This window comes from Peromyscus maniculatus, chromosome 9, assembly GCF_049852395.1.
Source record: "Peromyscus maniculatus bairdii isolate BWxNUB_F1_BW_parent chromosome 9, HU_Pman_BW_mat_3.1, whole genome shotgun sequence".
Lineage (NCBI taxonomy): Eukaryota > Metazoa > Chordata > Mammalia > Rodentia > Cricetidae > Peromyscus > Peromyscus maniculatus.
In genome coordinates this window covers 69,793,782-69,815,141 of record NC_134860.1, presented here as the reverse complement: position 1 = coordinate 69,815,141, position 21,360 = coordinate 69,793,782, and the positions used below count along the sequence as shown (strand labels likewise).

The window sequence follows — 21,360 nt, the reverse complement described above, 5'->3', positions numbered from 1 at the left end:
TTCCCAGACTAAGTCAGCCTTGAAACCCTGTCAACCTCAAATGAGTCCTGGACCACCAACAGCTTGAACTCAACTTAGAAGGGCTGGTGGTCCTTCTAATGACAAGCACAGGAAAAAATAATAATGCAAAAAAGACAACTGATCTACCCAGCTTAGGCTGTAGTTTAGTGACAGATCTTAAGTTCAATCTCAATACTCTCTTTCTCTGTATATATATATATAAATTTACACACATATAAAACAGCAATAGGAGAAAAGACAACAGAAACCAAAGAACTAATCTGCCCTACTTACCACCCATCCTTGCTCTTACTAATCTCATTACCTTCAGTCTCTACATGTTCTATGTACCTTGCTGGAGTACATAGAACTCAGGGATAGGAAGGAAAGAAGACAGAATCTTGCAAATCAACAAGGCAGCTTCACAGTCATTCAGGAAAACAGAGGGTAAGGGATGAGGAGCTGGCACCAAGATGAGGAGACGGCTGATCAAGCCATCAACTCAACATAGTTTCGTCTCCAAGGTGACAATACAGAATGAGAATGTTGAGAATGTTGTTGATGTCACTGGGACTATGTGTTCCATCACTCCTAGCCACGGTGGGTATACTTGGGCTAGTTTCATTGGAAAGCAAGTGTGGGTAAAAATGAGGATTCCTTAAGATCCTTATATTTTAAAGACAACCTGCACGTTGTTCTCACCCACCTCTGAAGCTTATCTGAAGCCTGAGCCTAGGTCTCCAGGTGCAGCAAACAAGACTGGTACTCCTGGGAGGGGACAATTAAAAACTGGAGAAACCTCCAGGGAAGTGGATTTGCAAGGCAAGAAAGGTGTCTGTGAGGTTGGTCATGTAGAATGTTCTCATCCTCATCTGTCCTTGCTATTTAGTGGAAGATGGCCTGTCAAGTGACCCAATGGTGCTGTCACTCCCGTGGGCAGCAGCTTATTCTATTAACTAATGAGAGTGCCACGGGGAGATAAACACCTCTTAGGCAGGCTCTCCCCTGGGTGCTTGGCCTTTCCTGCCCAGACTGCTGCAGACTGGCAGGTCGGGTGGAGGGAGGAAGAGACTCAAGTAAAGGCATAAAATACCTAAAGAGGGCCTGGCTGCTGCAAAGAGGGCCCTGTGATGCTATGCCTTTGTAATTTGGCAAACAGAATGTGATGCTGTTTGAATTTGCAAACTAATGATAAGAAATAATTGCTAAATAGCTCAATAACTGACAGGAAATTGCCCTTGTTTATAACAATGCAGCAAGACAATTCAATTAGGATTACTGTAGATTAAAAAAAAAAGTTTGTTTACATGATTCATTTCCTACAATGACAATAGATGAAGGAGATAGACAGGATGGGGAGGAGAGGGGCATGGAAGAGTTTAAAAGCCCCCTTGTTTCCAGAGGGAGGTCTATGGATCCAAAGGAGGCAGACCAGCAGAAACTTGGTTTTCTTTTTTGGGCTGTTAAGGAGAAAGAAATGAATGATAATGGTTGCCACAGTATGTCTCTCCCTGGACTCCTTGGTGGAAGAAGGGAGGTTGGGTGGGAACCTAGGAGAAAAGTCCTGGAAGGTTCCTTCACACATGCATGCATGCACTGACCCACACTGCTCATTTTCTCTAGACGCTCCAGATGATGGCCAGAGTGGCCATGGTTGCTGTGTGGAGTTTACTGATTCCAATGGATTCTTAGAGCTGACGGGCATCACATTTTGACATTTGTTCTGACCCACCTACCGCCTCCTTCCAGGTTCAAGGTTCTTGCTCCCCAACCCCCACCCCAAACTTGGCTCTAGCTTTCCTTTTCTCAGGAACCTAGAGTTAAGAGAATGCTTTACAGGTTTTCTTTGTTTAAGGTCCTTCCCAAGTAGAAAACCGGTTCTTAAAACCAAAATTTATTTTAGCCACAAGGGAGTGTACCTGTTGTGTTAGAATTACTAATACTGGTGGGTAGAGAGCTGAGTGCTTAAATCCTACATGTCTTCCCCTGAAGGGCTCACCCTGAGGCACCAGGTTCATTACTCCACAAGAACAAAGAGTGACACTGAATTATCAGGCAGGGAAAAAGAAAGAATTCCAGAGCTCATTGAAAAAGCCATGGTTGAACTATTTGAATCTTTGAACCGAAGTCTCCTTTGTGGTGTATGTGTAAATAAAAAATAAATACTACTATACTCTCCTTTGGCAAAACTATTTATGTAAATCACAATTTCTACCCAATGACTCCTGAAGAGTTACAACAATTTTTGAAGTGTGGGAGAGAATTGGAGACATGATAACAACTGATGGAGAGATTTATGGCAAGCATCTACCAAGAACTACCAACTGGTACTAGATACATTTCCACTGCTGGGATAAAACACCTTGATGAAGGCAGCTTATACAAGAAACAGTTGATTTGAGTTTACAGGTCCAGAGGGTTAGAGTCCATAACGCTGGAGCAAAGGAGTGTTGGCTGAAGCAGCAGTTAAGAGCGCACATATTGAACTTCAAGCAGAACACAGAGAGAGTGAACTGGAAATGGCACAACTCCTCTTTAAACTCTCAAAGCTCATCTCCAGTAACATGCTTCCTACAACAAGGCCACATTTCCCCAAACAGTACCATCAACCGTTAACCAAATAGACTATGGAGGACATCGCATTCAGCCACCAGACCGCTTTGTCCTTTAGTTCTGATAATGTCACATAATAGAGAGAACTCAGATGCATTTTTGTGAGGGTGTCTCTCCCACCAGTAAGGACCAGGGGCTCTAAGGAAATGATGTATGTGTGGGGAGGAGACAGAGAGATAGTGTAGCACATGTTATCATCTTAAAATACCCATCCCCCTCCTTGTGAACAAACCCAGGGAACCAGCTAAGCCTGGTGTCTTGCTCTCCTTTGCTTACAGAAGTGAATGAGCATTGCAATTTCTTGTTTCCTATTGCAGGGATTTTCAGAGCAGTATGTTAAACTCTTACCTGGACATTCAAGTATAATTCCATCCCTTCTCTCTTCCTATTCTATTTCTGCTTCCCCTTATGCCCCCTCCACCATCCACCAGAGAGCCTAAAACTGTGGGAGAGGAGGTTTGGCTCACTCTTCCTGCCTTGGAACCCAATTACAGCTGGCTGCTGCAAAATTAACGTTCACAGACATGGAATTATGTTATAGACGCTTTATAGAAATCACTCAATCAAACAGAGTGAAATCTTTTTTATATGGTAATCATTTCCCACCATCAAATTTCATAGGAAAGAACAGTTTGATCGAACCACCTAGTTAAACTGTGTATGAAATTAGTCATTCCCACCATAAACAGTGTTCTGCTGCCTTCCCGGACAAAAGCTAACAGAATCAAGGTAGTAATTGGTTAGGAAACGACAGGTCCTAATTCTGTCTGAATTGGATCCCTGTTCCTTCCTCCATCAAACTGGAAGTTCTAGAGCCAGATCCACCCCCTTTTTTTTCCCAAGGCAGTCCCATGGAGTGGACAAAACTCAGGTTTTAAAGTTCTTTTCATATTAACTAATGATGGGATCGCAGGGGGACTCATAACTCTTTTTGGACTTGTGAGATTCAGAATTAGGCTTGATGTCTTTTTGGTGGAATCAGTTTCTGACTCTGTTCCCTGAAAAGATGGACTCCATGGGAGTGCTTAAATGAGCCCACTCCTTTGGGATAAAGAAAAGAATGTAATGGAGAATAATAAAGAGGGGATGAAGTCAGCCCCTTCACAATAAGCCAGTGTTGTGTGTTCTTCTGGGCAGAATAATTGTCCTCAAGATGAGTGATGTCTAATTTTTTTATTAAACAAACATGAGCCACCATATGTCTGTTATCAGCATTCTGCTCCTTTTCAGGTAGCTCTTTGGATTATGACTATAAGACCCCATTTCCCTCTCCCACCGAGTCTATGACATTCTTCTCTGCCCTACCTGAATATTATGAAGCCACACTTGCCCTGCAGGACTAAAGGCAGTTCCTGGAGAGGGTCTCAGGTGTACCCATGCAGGCACAGCAGCCTGTAGCTTTAAGATGTTAAGGATTTAGGCATAATAGCTTCTGGCTGTGAGCTCTCCTCATTTGCCTCCCAGCAATGCTGTTAGTTAGACAGCATCTTATATATTCTGGATCACGTGGTCTTAAATGAGATTCCAGGTGCAAAAGTAGTACCAGACTTATTTTTTTTCGGTACGGTGTTTAGCAGTTTATAAATCAGTTTCACATACATATCTCATTAAAGTTTCAGAACCACCCCATGAGGTAGATAGTTGTCATTATTTCCAATCTTTGGGTAAGAAAATAAAGGTCCAAAGAGATGAAATGGGTTTGTTGAAATTCTCAGCTAGAAAATGAAAGAGTCAGCATGAGGATTGAGAGAATTGATGCATTTAATAGAAAATACGGAATAAGAAAATCCTAATGGCAATAGGAAGCCGAGGAAGGTCACTGGACTTCCCTCACTTGCTTGAGGTCATCTCTGGACATTCCTAGTCATTTACTTACTTATAGACATCCATCTAATTGCTGTGGATATCACTCTATATAAATAAAACACTGATGGCCAGTGACCAGGCAGGAAGTATAGGCGGAATAAAGAGAGAGGAGAATTGGGGAAACAGGAAGAAGGAGAGAGAGACACTGCAGCCACCACCAGGACAAGCAACATGTAAAGATGCCGGTAAGCCACCAGCCACGTGGCAAGGTATAGATTTATAAAAGTGGGTTAATTTAAGATATAAGAACAGTTAGCAAGAAGCCTGCCACAGCCATACAGTTTATAAGTAATATAAGCGTCTGGGTGATTATTTTATAAGTGGATTGTGGGACTGCGGGGCTTGGGGAACCTGGAGAGAAGCCCTCCAGCCACATCTTATTCTCTCCCCAGACCAGCCCTGACTACTTCTGAGCACAGGAAGAGAGAAGCCACATGTTCTCCTTCTCTCACCTCACGTGCCTGGACTCTTTAGCCTCTGTGGTCTCACCTTATCACATTTTGTGGGGCAAAGAAAACCATGAGGACAATTTTGAGTCATGCAGTTAGGAAGAAGACTTTGCTATTGGAGAGGGGGAGCTGAAACATTCTGTGGTCACAATTGTCAACTCTCTCATTGCATAGTCTCCTCACAGCTGCACAGACAGGGCTCTTTTTGAATGGTCAGATGCACCCGCATCGACCAGGAGAGAGTTCTAAAATTCATGGCCAGGCTGTTGAAATACTTCAAGTCAGTAGGAAGAGCTTTTGACCAATCAGGGACTGGGGTTCCTGTTCCAGCTTGTTATGAGCCAATTGATGATGGGTAGCTCAACTTCAGACTAGTCTTCTGCAATGGGAGTTTAATGCTGCTCCCAATCTTCTCCTAGCATGATTGACCTGATCAAATGGAACACAAGGTGGGCAGTTTACGCCTCACAGAGCTGTGACCATCACACTGGGTGAAGGCGGTAACAGCTTTTGCAGTGACTGCCATTATTCTGTTGTTCAGTGAATCCTGATTCAAAATCCCTTTCCTTTAGGCTATATAAGCTTCTTAAGGGATTTTTTTTTTACCTCTAGAGTCATGGAGTAACAAACACACATAGAGAGAAGTGATTCGCTTAAGGACACTTGGTGGCAGAAGACCCTTGTTCTTCACTGCCCCTAGGCCAGTGCTGCCATGTCATAAAAAATACCACCCAATAAATGGGTGGAAGAAGCAAATGTTTTGTTTTTCCATACAGATTTTGGAAGATATATATGAGAGAGAAAGAGAGAGAGAGAGAGAGAGAGAGAGAGAGAGAGAGAGAGAGAGAGAGAGAGAGAGAGGTTGTATGACTACCTAAATAATTTAAATAATTTCTCATAGACTCATAGACTTTCTTTGGTACCTCAGGAAGAAAATAGTACCCGATTCATAGTTTTCTTTTTTTTTTTTAACTTTTTTTTATTAAGAAATTTTTTATTCACTTTACATACCAACCACAGATCCCCCCTCTTCCCTCTTCCTACCTCCCAGCCTTCCCCACAAAACCACCCCCAGTCCCCACATTTTCCAAATCAAAGTCTCCCATGGGGAGTCAGCAGAGCCTGGCACACTCAGCTGAGGCAGGTCCAAGCTCCTCCCCGCTGAACCAAGGCTGTGCAAGGTGTCACACCCTAGGCATTGGGCTCCAAAAAGCCCGCCCATGCACCAGGGACAACTGGGGACCCCCCAAACAGTTCAAGCTAAACAACTGTCTCCCATATCCAGAGGGCCTAGTCTAGTCCTACGGGGGCTCGGCAGCTATTAGTCCACAGTTCATGGGTTTCCACTAGTGTGGCTGGTCATCTCTGCATGTTTTCCTATCATGATCTCCACATCCCCTGCCCACAGAATCCCTCCTCTCTCTCACTGGTTGGATTCCCAGAGCTTAGCCTGATGCCCAGCCGTGGATCTCTGCATCTGCTTCCATCCGTCAGTGGACAAAGGCTCTATGAGGACAGGATATGAATTCCTTAGTGTTCTCACCTTGGGCTGACTCTTTAGTTCAGGCCCATTGATAAGCTACACAGTGGTTTTCATTTGGAATTCTAATCAGTTCAAGATTGAGAAGCAAATTGTATACTACTTTATTATTTGTGTGCATATTTTCAGCAAGGAGGGACCCTAAGAGAGGCACATAGATAGCCCAGTGAAGGAGAAATAGATGAGATCTACATGAGCAAACTGGGAGTGTGTGGGAGGGTAATGGAGGGCCAAGAATGGGGATGAGAACATAAGGAAATGGGAGGGTTGAGATGGAACAGGGACAGAGTGGGAGAGCAAGGAAAGAGACACCATGATAAATGAAGATATCATGGGAATAGGAAGAGGAAGGGTGCCGGGGAAGCTCTCAGGAATCCACAAGGATGGCTCCACATTGGATTGCTGGCAGTGGTTTTCTTTCTGCTATAGGAAGAGGGGCTTTATTCAACACAAAACTGGTGAGAAGCGCATGGACTGTCCAGCAGGAGAAAGTACAGAGCTGTATGAGCTGGGCCCGATTCTCTCTCTCTCTCTCTCTCTCTCTCTCTCTCTCTCTCTCTCTCTCTCTCTCTCTCTCTCTCTCTCTCCAGTTATGTGACCAGTTATATGACATTATCATATTCTGGGACTCAGAATTCTCTCCTGCAAGGTAAAGAACAACAGTATGATCAGAAACCAAACTTCTAAGGTTTTTCTCAGGGTTAGCATTCCTCAAAGGCAATTCTACACTGAGTAAGTTTCCCATACAGCATCACATCTCTTCCATCTCTTCAAGAGATGCAACTGGGAAGAAAATGGGGGAAGATGCTGGCAAAAATTTACAGTTCTCATCACAGAGTGGCTATTGTGTAAGTCTTAGGTCAAAAGCCACAAAGTTTCTCTGCATAAGTAAGTTCAGCGTTCTCTTGACAGCTCAGACTTGCCTAGCATTCTGAGAATCCCAGCCAACGAACTTTTGGTGGTAGGCTGCCTCCAGCCTTCTGAATTCTTCTAACTCCTCAAATAGCTCTAGATACTTCTTCACTGTTGTAAAAGGCACATGCAAGTCTGGTCTCTTCCCCTCTTGCCAAGGAATCTCAAAGTCTGGCAATGTTGTGGAGGTCCCTGCAAGTATCACAGCCAGCCTCAAAACTATCTGTGGGAGAGGCAAAAATGAAACTTGGTTCAGTTCACCTTAGTTACCCAGCACTGGTTCAAACTTCTGGAGTCTGATGCCAAACATTTTATTTTATTTTACATATTTAAACATAGTAAAACTTGGGGGAAAGTTTCCTTGTGATGATTATCACAACAAAGCTTTAGACATGCCTACATCCAAACTTTGCAAAGTACACCTCTATAGCAAAACACCTGTGACCCCTCCCATAAGAATAGGCTTTATGGACTGTGAAGAGTGCTCAGGATAGGGGCCAGGGAGGATGGGTTTATTATAAGTATAAGAATGGGTCCTATTGACTGTGAACAGTGCTCAGGATAGGGGCCAGAGAGAATAGGTTTATAATAAGTATAAGAATGGGTCCTGTTGACTGAGAAACAGTGCTCAGGATAAGGGTCAGGGAGAAAGCATTTGTAAATAAGCATTGCAAACTCTTTTGCAAAGTATATGAAACCTCTTTCGTGAGAATGGATTCTCATGACTGAAGCAATGCCCAGGAGTTTGGGAGAATTGTGGTGAGGGCTAGCTCCATAGCAAAGGATCACCAGTTATCAAACATCATCTACTCCAGCCTTCCAGGTGAACAGGTGTTGATTTCTTCCATTGAAGAAAAAAGTCTGAGTGTTTAACAATTCTGGTTTCTCTAGTGTTTATCTGTGAGCACATGAACTTTATATCCTTCTAAACAATCTGATCATCAGGTAGTGCAGATTTCCTGGAGCTGTCATGATGGATGCTGTTTTCTGAGTATGTGAAGAGTATGCTATAGCTAGCATTCCCAGGGTGTCTTCTGGAGAACTATCATACAAAAGGGCATGCTACTTCTGTCTCCTCAGGTGAGATATCAGGTATGAGAATGATAGAGAATGGAGATGAAGTAGAGAGATACAGTTGAGTATCAAAGGACTGGATGAACTCAGAGATCAAAAGATGGTTGTACTGAAAAGGGTTGTTTTACACAGGAGCAGTTACCACAGGTTCTTTTTATTGTCTTTCTCCAGGCATCATGATAACCATATCATGCAACATCTGCATTTTCACACGTTTCGCTAGCTCCTACTCCAAAGAGGGAAACCCATCACCAGCTTGCAGGGTCATTATTTTGAGTATTGAGAAGACCAAGGATATCGTTCACTCACAGAACATCTGCTTACCAGGCCTGAAGTCCTAGATTCTGCCTTTAGCAAAGAAGAAAATTAAATGTAGAGATTGGGTTTGTGGTAGGTCGGGGACAGCTGTGCTCACGACAGCCCTCCCCCTGGCTGGGTGGGTGAGGAGAGGTGGTGGTGAGCATTCTAGCCAGACTCACCTCCCTTGCCTTGAGCAGCAGCCAGCACTTGCTGCTATTGTTTCTGCGATACCATGTCCTTGACAACTATAGATTCTATTCTCATGGAAGATAGAAAGCTGACACCCTGGAAAGTAAAATGCTGATTCACTGGTGCCCAGACTACAAGGCCTCGAGCATGAGGTGGATAATGTGAGATCTTCTCATGGCTTTCTTAATCAAGACTGAAGAGTTGACATTCTTCTGGGTGGGAACAACAGAGAGAAAACACTTGAGAAGAATGAGTTCCCACTACTTTTAGATTTTGTGGCCCCCATATTAGATCTGGCCCAGAACCAAAGTGCAACCAAAAGGATTTGTGGGAGATTAACCTCCAAGATCTATTGTTGAAAGGAACTTTTGGTTATGTTGATAATTCAGGAGACATGAGCTACAATAACCTTAATAGTGCTAGCCATAGAATCAAATGTCATCCAGAGGAAAATGAATAAATAAATCATACAACATTTATTCAATTCATTCAATGGTGTGCTCTAGAGCAACAGCACATAATCATACAAATAATACAGATGTATCTCAGCAATCCAATATTAGTAGAAAAATAAATCCTGAGAATTACATACAGCATGGTGCCCTTATAAATCATTGTTATTTGGGGGAGGATGTAGATAGCAAAAAAAGAAAGCAAAAACCAAAACTGAAAAGTGATTCAGTTGGAGGTAACCCCGTCCTGATACAGGAAGCTTCCTTTGGTGACAAGAGATGGCCAGTTGGGACTGTCTCCCCCATTATTTTGAGACTTCATTAGAATTACCTTCATATATTTTAGGAAGTTTCTACTGAACTAGGTTTCCATGCCATGCCTCAAATGCCCCTCTATTCTAGTTATCTCTCCCAATATTCTCTTTGTCAATCTCATCCCTTCCTCCCCTGATCCTCCCATTCTCACATCCCCAGTCCACCCATAAAATCTATTCTCTATTCTATTTCCCCATCCCAGGGAGATTCATATGTCCCCCTGGTCCCTTCTTCTATACCTAATTTCTCTGGGTCTATATTGTAGTTTGTTTATCATTTACTTAATGGCTAATATCCACATATAAGTGAATACATTTCGTATTTAAGTTTCTGGATATGGGTAACCTCACTCAGGATGATTTCTTTTCTAGTTCCATCAATTTGCCTGCAAATTTCTTGCTGTCATTTTTCTTTAGCAGCCGAATTATAGTCTATTGTATAAATGTACCACACTTTTCGTTACCAATTCATCTGTTGAGGGGCATCTAGGTTGTTTACAATTCCTGGCTATTATGAATAAAGCAGCAGTGAACATGGTTGAGCAAGTAGCCTAGCAGTAGGATGAAGTGTCCTTTGGGTACATGGCCAAGAGTGGTAGAGCAGGGTCTTGAGTTAGATCAATTCCCATCTTCCTAAGGAACTGCCACACTGATTTCTACAGTGGCTGTATGAGTTTATACTCCACCAGCAATGTATAAGTGTTCTCCTTATTCCACATCCTTGCGAGCATGAGCTGTGACTTACGTTATTGATCATAGCCATTCTGATAGGTATAAGATGAAATTTCAAAGTAGTTTTGATTTGCATTTCCCTGATGGCTAAAGATGTTGAACATTTTTTTAAGTGTTTTGCCGCCATTTGGGTTTCCTTTATTAAGAATTCTCTGGCTAGATCTGTACCCAATTTTTATTTGCTTATTTGTGGGTTTTTTGATATCTAATTTTTGAGTTCTTTACATATTTTGTATATTAGTCCCCTAATGTAGAGTTGGTCAAAAAAACAAAACAAAACAAAAAACCACACAAAAACTTTTCTTCAGGTTGTTGCTTTGCTGAGTGATGGTGCTATTTGCCTTACACAAAAGATTTTCAGTTTCATGAGGTCCTGTTTATTAATTGTTGATCTTAGTGCCTGTACTATTTGGTGTTCTGTTCAGAAAGTCTTCTACTGTGCCAATGTGTTCAAGGCTGTTCCACACTTACTTTCTAATCAGGTTCAGTGCATCTGATTTTATGTTGAGGTATTTGGTGCATTTGAAGTTGAGTTTTGTGCATAGTGGTAAATATAGATCTATTTGGATTCTTCTACATGCAGCCATCCAGTTTGGCAAAAACCATTTTTTGAAGATGTTATTGTTTTTCCAGTGTGTATTCTGATCTCTTTACCAAAATCAGGTGTCCATAGGTGTGTGGATTTAATTGTCTGGGCCTTCAATTCACTTCCATTGATCAATGTGCTTGTTTTTACACCAATACTATGCTGTTTTTCTTACAATAGTCTTGAAATTGGGAATGGTGATACCTTTGATAGTTCTTTCATTGTTCAGGATTGTTTTACTTATTGCTCTTGCTAAGATTTCAAGCACTATATTGAATATTGAATGGGAAGGTAGACAACATTGTCTTGTTCCTGATTTTATTAGAATTGCTTTGAGTTTCTCTTCATTTAGGCTGGCTATGGGCTTGCTATAAACTGCCTTTATTATGTTAAGGTATGTCCCTTGAATTTCTAATCTCCCCAGGACTTTTATCATGAAAAGGTTTTGGATTTTGTCATAGGCCTTTTCTGTATCTCATGAGATGATCATGTAGTTTTCTCTTTCAGTTTGTTTATATGGTAGATTACATTTATCGATTTTTTTTTTATATTAAACCATCCCTGCATCTGTGGGATGAAGCCTACTGGACATGGTAGATGATCTTTTTTATATTCTTGGATTCAGTTTATAAGTATCTTATGGATTACTTTTACATCTATGTTCATAAGGAATTTTTTTTTGTAATTCTCTTTTTTTGTTGGGTCTTTATGTGGTTTGGGTATCAGGGTAACTGATGCCTCATGGAATGAATTTAGCATAGTTCCTTCTGTTTATTTTTGTGAAAAAAAGTTGGAGGAATGGTATAATTACCACTTCTTTGGAAGTCTGATCACTAAACAAAGCTTCCAGGACCAGTATTGGGTTATCTTTAGTTGAGATACCAGTCAAAAAATCCCATGGAAATCTCCAAACAACATAGGCTGTAGCCAAGCCTGCATGTTGCTCTCCATACACTTATATCATGGTCCCATTGCTGAAGACAACACTCACACAACTTATTGAACATGTAGGAGTTAAGCTGCTGCCTATGTAGAACCTTCACCCCTAGCTTCTAGCATCTTTGGTACAGGAAGGTACTCAGAAGGCAACTAAAAAAGAATGGTAAACATCAAAATAGTCATAAACCCTCAGATTTATAGGGCTGTCCTGCCTGCAAAATATGCAAGGGCAGTAGTAGCATAAAACCTGTGAGTATAACCAACCAATATCTAATTTGATATAAGGCCCACTCCACAAGATGAAGCCCACACCCAACACTGCTTGGGTGACCAAGAACCAGAGAGAAGATGCCCCAGAGACTTAAGATATAATAAAATACTACTAGTCTTAATAAAATGTGGTGATAAAATGACTCCTAATGATATTTTGCTACACTTATAGATCAGTGTATATTATCCAGCTACCATAAGAGTTTAACCCTGTAGCAAATGCAAACAAATACAGAGACCCACAGCTAGACATCACACACACACATAGAGACAGAGACAGAGACCTTGGAACACACAGCTCTAAATGGGATGTCTTCATTAAATCTCTCCTATCAGAGCTCAGGGAACTCCACAAAAGAGGAGGTAGAAAGAGTATAAGAGCCAGAGGAGATGGAGAATACCAGGAAAACAAAGCTCTCTAAATCAAATGAGCAACATTCATATGAACTCACAGAGACTGGAACAGCAAGCACAAGACCTGCACAGGGTTGTGCCTGGTTCTCTAAGTATGTATTATAACTATCAGTTTAGTATTTTTATGGGAATCTTCAGTGTGCGAAGGAGTGGGTCTCTGATTCTTGTGCCTTCCCTTGGGTTCTTTTTTCTGTTGGTCTGCATTGTCCAACTTCAATGTGGTGGTTTTTGTTTCTTCTTATATTTTATTTTGTTATGTTTTGTACTTATTTCTTAGAAGCCTGTTCTTTTCTAATGAGAGGCAGAAAGATAGCAGATCTGTATAGGGGGAAGGAGGGGAAGAACAGGGAAGAGTAGAGGGAAGAGAAACTGTAATTGGGATATACTGTATGAGAAAAATATTTTTCAATAAAAGGGAAAACTTCAGAAAAAAATAAAAGACAAATTCTCAGGATGGTGGTTATTTCTCATGAAGAAATGGGATAGAGCCGTCATAATTTCAACCTAGATGATTATTTGCATGGTATATTTGTAAATGCATGTCAGGTTATGGAAAATATACAATAAGTAAATAAATATAAACTATACCCAATTCAAAACTGAGAAGACACCATGAGCAAAGGTCATGATCATTCAACTCAAGCATCTGTTTAACTTGGTTCTGTCCTACTGTGAATAACTGAAAAAAAAAATTTGAGATCAGATTTCCTTTATGGTTTCAGAGGATTACAGTCCATTCCAGCAGTGGGGGAACATGGTAGAGGCTTCCCATATCACAGCAAATGAAGATGTAGAGAATAAATCCAGAATTTTCCAATACTCATCCTTAGTGATCTATTTTCAATAGCTCTGCCATACTTTATAAAGTTTCCACGACTTCCTAGAAAAGTACATTAGCTAGGGTACCACAAGCACTCAAAAGACAAGGGTGTGGGGGATGTTTCAGATTCAAAACAGAATAACGCTCAAGAAAAATCTCTCTGGGGAGGCCTATAAGGGGATCTCAAATCATCTCTAAGAAAGCCACAAAGCTGGCTGTGTGTTTGGCATCTTTTTTTCTACTCTGAGCTGATAGGAGGATGAGAGTGTAGCCCAAGGCCACTTTCAATCATGTGCAAAAGTCAAATCATTGCCCCTTGTATTGGTTTTCTATTGCTTCTGTGACAATTTGTCACAAATTTAATAGATTAAAACAGAAGTGCATTTCTGTAAATCAGAAGTCTAATCCATGTTCTGCAACATGTCATCCACACTGTGTTTCTTTCTGGAGTCTCTAGAGGACAATTATCATTGGATCCTCTAGAAGACAATCTGTCTTTCCAGATTCAAGTGTCTCCCTCCTTCTTTCATGGCCTTTCCTCATCTTTATAGCATCAGTAGCAACTTGAGTTTTTCTTACATTGCATCACGTGGTACTACTTCTGTTTTCCTGTCCATCTCTAAAGATACCTGTCATCACATATATAATATAATAATCTCTCCACCTTAAATCCTTAACTGAAAATCACCTGCCAGGGCCTCTTTTGCCATGCAAGGTAACACAACATATTTGCTAGTTCAGAAAATTACACAGGACCTTGATTGGAGAGCCATCATTCTGGCTACCACACTCCACTGAGGACCCATCCAATTAGCTCATTTAAACTAACTTCCTCTCTCTTCAACCCTGCTCCAGTTGCTTTGGAAGCAGCTGCTTTGAGGGTACGGAACTGGAAGAAAGGAATGAGAATTAATAGACTGAGAAGGCAGGAGCAGGATACATTAAGGTCTTGACTCCATCTCAGAAATCATCAGCCCCCAAGTGAAGTCAGGCTGAATCAGTCCCTAACTCATTTCATTGAACAGGGTATTGAAAGTCTGGGCCACAGTAGCTGAGTGCATTGAGGCATGTAGGCTTGCTTTGGAGACAGGGAGTCCTGACAATGTGGATTTAAAAGGAAAGTCAAGAAATTCAAACTCTTTTATAGAGATGTAATATTGGAGCTGGCAAGCCATGTGTTGGAGCCTAGATCAATGTGTACAATCAATAGCCCTGAGCCAGGAACTGGTGGAGATTCCTCTTTTCTTATCACATTTTGCGTAGTAAGATTCTTTATAGAGTCCATTTTAGGGACATGCAACTTGAAGTCTTATGGAGGATATATAAAGATGAAAGAGTTTTCGAAATAAATAGAATATGTAAAGAGACTAGAAATATAACCAACTTGTTCTGAAAGAAGGGATCCAAAGTAGTGGTACCCATTGTCTTCAGATTAGCTTTGTCACACAAAGACATTGGGACAAGTCAATACCTAGTTTCTCATCTAAGCATTGAGAAGTTGGAAGAGTGTAGTGTTCCTGCCATAAAGCATGTTTAACCTATTCTCTGCTGTCTCCAGTTTGATGATGGACATGCCTTTTCCTGCTGCACAGCCTCTCCTTCTGCCTCCTGCACCTACCCATTGGGGATTTTGAAAGAGACATAGCTCAAAATCAGGAGATGATTCCTGTAGGCTCAGAGCTGAATTCACCCTTTTCATCTCAACTCCATGTTTACATTGGTAGCTAGACATTACAGGAACGTTTACACCACTGAAAAGGGCAAATGACATCAATAGGATTCTACCTATGAACTTCATTGGAGCCCACTTACTGGAACCCATTAATTAATAATTAAATAATAATTAATAATTATTTAGGCTGGTGTGCTCATGAGAAATAAGACACTGTCAACAGCACAACTATAGAGGATGCCATCTAGCTGTCTAGTCTATACCTGTACCATTGTAGATCTTATGTAGCCTGCTTTGAATTTATTAATGTTGTTATTGAAATCAAATGAACTGATATATAAACTTTTAGCCCAGGACCTAGTATGTCATATCCCTTCAGTAAGTGTGCTGTTGGGTTCTGCTAGTACCAGTATCATGGTATAGCAACTTTACCAACACTATTGTTAGTGCATGAAAGAAAACCATTTTTTCTTTTGTATTTTGTGTATTAAAATGGAAGCAATGCAGAATTCTTATGTATTGGTAATCCACAGAGTTAAGGTGAAAGCCTCATTTCTGAATCCCATGTTTTCCTTCCCCAGTTATAATATATGGAGGTAGGAGGTGAATACAAAGACATACAACTCCTTCTCTCTAATCTGAAAGGCTTTATTATTAAACTAACCAGCTCACACTTTCTTCCCTAAAGATCAGTTCATTACTCAAAATAGAGTCATGTGCATTTCATCCCTAAGACTGAACAGCCAGCTCATAGATCACACTCGAATTCCTGACACCAATGTTAGGGTGCCAGGCCTATAAACAAACTGAAAAACCTTGTTATTAAAGGGTCTATGTGTCTACTGGGACTCCATCTCACTGAGAGTCAAACAAAAACAAAATCAGGTTGTGTCTTTGAGAAAGAGGCAACTTCTCAAATGAAAGGCATTAAAAGGGAATTAATTCTTGAGGGATGCAAGATGGTTTTTTTCAAGGGTAACTTTAAAGTCAGAAAAAAGGAGTTCTTGTTTTTCAGAATAGTCGTGTCATGAAATAGTAAATACTCAGCATGAGTACTTAGTCTTCCCATGGGTGTCATGGCAGACACACCTAATTGATCATGGCCCTCTCTTCCTTCGAGCTCATAAGAAGCCCAGAATGCTTCTCAAAGCAACACTCTAGGCAGCCATTATCAATCAACCAGAATGGCAGGTAGTATTAAAATATACTTGACGTCTCCAGTTTAGATGGATCAGGGGAATGGAGGGGATGCTATTAAGGGGACCTTTTAAGTCCTAGGATTCCATAATACTCAATGATGGCATTAATATTGAATTGGGTTCTCAATCATGTTTAGGAGAGTTTTTATTGGCTCCTGTATGTGATAGGATCTCAATTTGCCACATGTTTTCTGCTGATGAAATGTTGTTGATGGCAGTAGTCTGCTAATTATTATTACTACTATTAATAACAATAATCAGCCACCCTGATTTTCCTGGTTTGCTAAAGAAGACAATTTCTTAGCTTCATAAAGCATAACATTCCTGCCTCCCTCCTGCTGACCCCAGGCCCATGGCTGTTGTATGGAAGATACTACCTCTGCAAGACACCTTCTTCACTCTTCCGGGCTTCCAGATCATGGCCTTTCCAAGGTTTTTCTCTTTACAGTTTACAAAACTGTGAAGTCAAAACTGAGAAAGTTACTACACCAGAAGCTGGGATCAGAGCACAAGGAGAATCATATCTCCTGGCCATTGTCAACTTGAACCTCAGATCAGCATCTTCTGTGTAACTCCGCTCTTTGCAGTGACATGCAATCATGATTGCATGGAAAGGCTGGATGCTCTAATTAAGTAAGATCTCTTCTCAATTACAAATTGAGTACATCTCTATTAGAAAAGCCATTGTGGGTTAGCACTATATTTAGAGGCTGGGGGATCAGGAGACAGCACTGTGGAATGCAGCCACAGTTATACATAGACATATACACATCTGTATTTGCATTCTCTCCCACACATGAACACTCAGCACAGCACACACTTGTTAATTTAATTTATTTATAAACATAACATGCCAAATTTTGAGATGATGGATGATCTGGAGCTTTAATAAATCTAACACTGAATGAGCCCAAGAAATTGTCTAGTGTCAGCTTTTCACTAAATGCAATTAGTCATGTGGAAATATTACAGATATAAAAAATAATCTTCAGCTGAATTTCATAAATTTGGTCAAGTACACAGAATGGTAGGAAAGCTGCTCATACAGAAGGAGATGCATGAAGGAAAGGGAGAAAGAAGAGAGTGATGGAGGGAGGGGGAGTAGGAAGGGAAGGAGAGGAGAAAGTGAGGAAAGGGAAGGATAACCAGGTGGAAGAAACGAAGAAAGGAGAGAACTGGGAGATTAAAAGTGATATTGACTTAGAAGAGGGCAAAAGAGCCCACTTAACCTTGAGATTGCATAAGGGCTGGTCTGTGATGCAAACCGGACAGTCGCTTGCACATTCCTCACCCAGCACAGGTTTGGTAAGGGAGGTAGAGTTTGGCACCTCGTTTCTGCATTCTCCTAACTTCCCCACCAGGAGACACACACAGGAGCAGAGTTGGCTGCAGTTCTTTAACAGAACTGTGGTGTCTGGAATTCTGCCTGCCTCCTCTTCTATTCCCAGTTTCCCCCAGCTTTTAGAGGCCTGGCTGCCCACCCAGGCTGAGGCAGTACTAAGGGACATGATCCATCAAGGGGAGATTTGTGTGGTTGGGGACCATGCCTGACACATTGCCAGGGCAGTGGTGGCCTTGGGTGGTGAATTCAGTTCTGAAGAAAGAGACAGATGTGCCGACTTGTGGCAAGCATGCTACCTCAGCCTCTCAAGTGCTACAATAGCGGATGTGTGACGACATGCCTGAAGAAGCACTGGTCTTCTAATAGCGGAATTCTACCATCTGTTTTGGTGGATGGAATTCTGAAGCCCATTTCTGAGACAGTCCTAGGTCCTAACCCTCAGCTCCCATCTGCTAAAGAGACAGAAGTCTGTATGATAAGGTGAGCAGCTTGTATACAACACCCACTCCAGTGACCTCTGACAATGTCCTGACAGACAGCAGGACATTGGTGAGCACACAGACTTCAATGCTGCAAAATTAACAGCGTCTGTGACCTTGGGCACCTTAGGTCACTTGAACCCCTAGGCCTTCATTTCTTTCTTTTTATTATTCATGTGTGAGGAGAAAATCACTTTTATTTGATAATCTTACTGAGATGGAAAACTCAAGGAAGTTGTTAAATTCTGTCTTTAAGTAGGATTTATGCCTTGGTTTTTATGTTTGTTTGTTTTAATTTAGAAATGGGGATAAGGAGCCCTCATCCAAAGTATTTATTATCAGAAGAATTCTAGTTTTCAGAGATTTTGGATTTGGGAATACATACACATACACATTGATACATCTCAGGAATGAAACTTACCTCTAAACATCAAACTATCCTTGTTTCATATACACCTGGTAACTTAGAATTTAGGTAATTTCATAGAGTATTTTTAGTGCACCTATATTTAGGTTGTGACCTGTTCTAGGAGGTTAGCAGGGGAATTTCCACTTGTGAGGTCATGTTAGTACATGACATTTCAAATTTTGGAGTATTTTAGATTTTCAGGTTAGGAATGCCCAGCCTGTCCTTACATTATAAGGCTGTTAATGTGGATTCACTGGGGGTGATACAGGGTGCTTTGAAAAGCACCTGGAACACAGTAACTATTGTGAGAGAATAAGCTGCTCTTTTTCTTAGACTTCATCCTAAAAGACTATGAAATGGGAAGAATACACAGCCTCACTTTCCCATTTGAATGAGAGTGGTACTGAGACTAACGTAGCAAGTACCCTGTCTGGTATGATGTCTATTCAGTGGGGTGGAGAGATGATGCCTCTTGTGTCATTGAAATGTATAACTGGAAATGAGGTGGTGAGGAGGTGTATGTGTGTGAGGAGCATTTATATTTAGGGGAAAGACTGTCCTCAAGAAGGATGCAGAGAGACGCCCGGGTTCTACCCCAGATTCTAAGTAACTGAGTGCGCAGCACTAAAATCCCCACCAACAGTAAATGGAATTAGCTGTATAAAGTGTGATTTGAGGAGCTGATCCTGCAGTGAAGTTGGGGCTGGCTTTCAAACTTAATTATGCACATGCGTCTCTGGCGGAGTTTATTGAATCATATGGTGTAAACCATAAACAAACACTAAAAACCTGGCTGGGCTGACGGCTACAAGCTACAAAATGATCTTTAAAGATCAAATATTTATTCTAAAATCCCAGGAGCTAACCTCTCTGCATTAAAGGAAAAAAGCGAGTGATCCATTCTTCCTCAACAGTAGCTTATGAATCTTCTCCATGATTGGAATATGCACAAACAAATTACTGTTTCTGAGTGCCGTTCTGAACAGAAGAACCTGTTTGGGTGACACACCCAATGCATAATCTAAAGGATTAGTCCTGGCAGTGAATTATTTCTGCACCATGACATATATCAACCCCGTGATGCACTACTCAGGGAATACAGGCACCTGGGCTCCCCAGTCATTTTCTGCATTCCTGTGACAAGGCCTCATTAGGCCTGGGAGAACTGAGACTCTCAGCAGGGTGGCTTCTGAGGGTGGCTAATGGGAAGTGGAATTCAGACTTCCCATCCACTGCCTTCTGCACACAGTGTCATGATGAGCTGAAAACTCAGGCTTCCTTCTCATTTCCTGAGGAAACAGGCTCTCAGCTGTTCCCCACCCCAACCCAAATGGCTGTCATATTGCTCATTTCCATTCCATTTGGGAGCTGAAATGCAAGCTTGGACCACCAAACTTTGCTGCCGTTCTGGGATGCATCTTAAAAGGTGCTTCCTTCCCTCCCTGTGCACCCACACCCTTCGCATGCATTCTTCTTTTTTGCTTGCTTTTTTTTTTCTTTTTTGACAATTTACCAACCAGCTCAAAGTTCACAAGTCCTAATGGGTGCCGGCTTTGTCTATGTTTGTGATGTTGTACTCTCTCTCTCTCTCTCTCTCTCTGTGTGTGTGTGTGTGTGTGTGTGTGTGTGTGTGTGTGTGTGTGTGTACATATAAATATTGTTGCTTAAGAGCCCACAAGAGAGAAACCCCCCTCCTACAGGGAGCTCAGACTATCTACAAATGACCACCTGGCCCTGCTCATCTCTGTAAGACTTCACAAATCCATCCAAACTTTCAAGATAATAAGTTTATAGAAGTACACACAAGTCAAGAGGATGATTTCAAATTAAACCAGGGTCAGCAAGAATGAATGAATAAAGAAACAGATACAAACCTTTTTTTTTTTTTTTTTTTTTTTTTTAAGATTTAGTTTTAGAACTGAGGTTTCCAGGAATATGTTTAGGACAGTTTTGCAGTACGTAGGAGATATAATGTATGCCTATTGTTCACACATGGAGGAAAAGACTAGCATTATTGTTATTGTTGTAAAGTGCCTGGTTACTTCTGCATCATTTGACTTGCCTTATTTAGTTAAATATAACTTTTTGCTCTCTAAATACATTAATTCTAGTTGAGATCCTGGGGCTGGTTATACCTAGAAAGCAAATTTTGTTTATCACTATTAACAAGTCAGTATTTCAGGTAACAAAAATTCTGTTTCCCTTGAGAAAGAAATGAGGTTGGATCTCGTTGGCTTCACTACACATGACAACACACCTTACCGTGGATGTTCCTTCCCATAAGCATTGATCTCTACTATTCCCTGTTACCCACTGATCCTAAGCCCCTTCCACTCAATATGTTCCTAGCCGCTGTAAAGGGTTACAGCATGCAAATCCTGCGCAGATCTGATGCTGTCCTGCTAGAGCTAGAGCAGGTCATCCCTTTTTGAGGGGAATGCCATCTCCAGAGTCCTCTGTCTTCATATCTACTTTTGTCATTCATGGACTACTGTTCCCTAATGGTGTTTTTCAGTATCTAGTCCCCTGAGAGGCTTGGGAATCCTTTCAGTTCTAACACCATGGCAACAGTGGAGAGGCGAGAACGTCCTGGGATGCCAAGTGACAAGTGGTCTTTGGGCAGGCCTCCTTTGTTTCAGTAATTCTTTTATCAGCAGCCTGGATAAATTAGGTGAGATGGAGGCCCAGGAGCCAGCGAATGAGGAAGGATGACAAATGTCCACTCTGGGGGGGGGGCGGAGTTCTTCCTTCTGGAGACATTCAAAGAGATTTCCAAACATTAATAGCGG

At 41.4% G+C, this 21,360-nt stretch overlaps 1 long non-coding RNA gene across 2 annotated transcripts in view; it reads left to right on the top strand.

The window, feature by feature from the left end:
• The first annotated feature begins 615 nt into the window (after nucleotides 1-615).
• Nucleotides 616-21,360, top strand: part of LOC143267179 (uncharacterized) — a 96,845-nt gene continuing 76,100 nt past the window's right edge. The window contains exons 1-2 of one of the 2 annotated variants that reach the window (XR_013042091.1): nucleotides 616-842; nucleotides 1,993-2,168. This is a non-coding gene — a long non-coding RNA (uncharacterized LOC143267179). Of the gene's footprint in view, nucleotides 843-1,992; nucleotides 2,169-21,360 lie in introns of those variants that run through there. The other variant, XR_013042092.1, reaches the window with a different exon arrangement.